This window comes from Triturus cristatus, chromosome 5_2 (genome assembly GCF_964204655.1).
Source record: "Triturus cristatus chromosome 5_2, aTriCri1.1, whole genome shotgun sequence".
Lineage (NCBI taxonomy): Eukaryota > Metazoa > Chordata > Amphibia > Caudata > Salamandridae > Triturus > Triturus cristatus.
The window spans coordinates 447,460,007-447,462,601 of NC_140588.1; positions in this window are offsets into that span (position 1 = coordinate 447,460,007).

The window sequence follows — 2,595 nt, forward strand, 5'->3', positions numbered from 1 at the left end:
ATCCTTTACATATACAAACCATGGTATTTTACCTACACCCGGGAAACCGAGTAACTCTTTTAATTCTGACCAATAGACGGCAAGTTCCGGGGTTACCCACAGTCTGCGCCAAAACGTTAGGGGTCTAAGTCCAATCTCATCCCCAATTGGTCTGATTCCCAAGTCCAGCTGTAGGGGGGTAAGGGGAGGTACTGGGGGTGGGGGGGGGGGAGACCCAACAACTGCCTAATAAAATTATTCTCTATATTACTCAAACTACCAGAACAACATGACCCCATAATTCAGCCCGATACATTGTCGCACCCCTTGCTTGCACTTTGTAAATCTCTGTTATTGGCCAAGCTGGCTTGTAGGAGGAGTTTCTATACAGTCTTGCACTTCCCCCCACAGTCTGGACTAGCTTGAGACTTGCTTTGGACGTTTACGGCCCCCGCTCCAGATTTTCTGTCAAGGTGACATCTAGGTAATCAAATACCGACACCCTCTCAAGCATAGTGCCGTCTAAACGAGGTTTAGAACATGATATGTTGGCCGGGTTGAAGACCATAAATTTAGTTTTCTGCTTGTTAATCTCCAGCCCCCTCTTTTTGCAGAAGGTAACAAAACTATCATTGCTGCTTCCTTTCTACGTGCTATTTTCGGGGCATCGTTATACTTTACCTCAATGAGTTGGGCGACCAATGCGTTAACAAAGTAGCAAAACAGGGTAGGTGCAAGCACACAACCCTGCTGTACTCCTCTGTCAACTGGGAGTCAAGAGGTTAGCTCACCACATTTCCCATACCTCACTTGGGCGCAGTTGCCTTCATGCAATCTCATAAGCAAACTCAGGAGGTAGAGGGGATCCCCAGATCTCAAAGTACACCCCATAATTTAGCTCCGGGCACCAAATCAAAGGCCGTCTTCAGATCCAGAAATATTAAATAGAGACTGCCACCCTCTATTGTCACCGTTTTCCAATATGAAGGTTGGAGTCTATATATTTGAGCAACGGTGGAAATGTTTTTTCAGAATCCGGCTTTATATGGGCACAGAATTTCATGCTCTTCCATCCACACCTGGAGGCGATCAAGGAGTACCCGTGCAAATAATTTCTGGGTGACATCGATCAGACTGATCGGCCTATAGTTTGCAGGCAAAAGGGGTCAACCCTTTTTAAAAACTGGGACAATTTCTGCCCCATCCCAGGTTTCAAGGATCGCCATACCTTTCATAATAGCGTTAAATAAAACCCATATATAGGGTCCCTATATTTTTGTTTCTGCCCGAAAGAGATCCCCCGTAACTTGTCCAATCCCGGTGCTTTGTCGAAGGGAAGCTTGCTTATTGCGTTTAAAACTTCAGTCAAAGTAATCACAGGAGCCTCTTCATGAATAGTCCCCAAAGAAATGATGGATGTTTCATCAGTTGGGCCAACTGCTTCCTTTGTGGTACATAAAGCCTGGAAATGAGTCTTCCATACATCTGCTGCTATGTTTGGCTCTATGGCTGGCTTGCCTTCGCTACTGCCTGTACTTACTATGGACCAAAACACCTTCATGTCTTTATTGGATAGAGCGGTTTTTAAGGCATCCCATCTCTCCAGTTCCCAGGTCTTTTTTGCTTGTTGGATACTTTCTCTATACAGCCCCCGCATTTGTTTGGTTAGGGACCTATCCTTTGCTCTAATGGCCTTTATCATGGCCGGCTTAGCCTTTCGGCAGCTATCGTTATAACAAGATCAAATAGCCCCTTTTTTCACCCTAGAGGGAATCGTTGGATAAAATATATTAACCAGTTTGTAAGTTAATACTGAATGCAAACTTGCAACTCTATTGATGGTTAGTAAAATACCTTCTGCTGAGACAGCCTCTCCCATTTCTAATAGGGACGCAATCATTGCTGTATATAGTGTGACCAGCTTATCGGGTGACTGCTGAATTGCCCCCCACCTTATTATTCTTCTGTTATTGGGGAGTATTAATCTAGTGTCTAAGGAGGTACAGTTGACCATGGTATTTCCAAAGTCCGGCAACCCCAGTTTCATGGTCAGAGTGTTGTGATCGCTGTTGTGTTGCGGCAGGACAGTGAAATCAACAACCATTTGCCATAGCCTAGCCTCCACTAGGATATAATCCAGCAAGGAAGATTGACCTAGTCTATTGAATGTTAACTTCCCAGGCATATCCAATTTAGTGCGGCCGTTAAACGCTCTCAGGGAGTGGGTCAATGTGACTGAGTTGATCTGGAGGGCCAGCGGGTACCAAGCCTTAATCGGTGGGATTTGAGGGTCTGATATTAGCTATCGCAGATCCTCCTCGCTAGGGGTTGTATCAATGGGCTCAACTAGGGGCTCAAACTGACAATTAAACCCCCGCTACAATTAACCACACACTTTTGGGGACAGTAGGAATAAAGAGATTCAATTGGTCAATGGTCGGGGATTCATTGCTCAGGCTAACAGGTCGAGACTAAACGTTAATAAAAGCTATCTTGAGCTTAGGGGGAAAAGTAAGTGCTACACACTGGATGTCATTAGACGAGAAGTTCAACTGTTCAACTTTACAGCCCAGATGAGAGCCAACCCAAATGCATACACCCCCAGATGGTCTATCC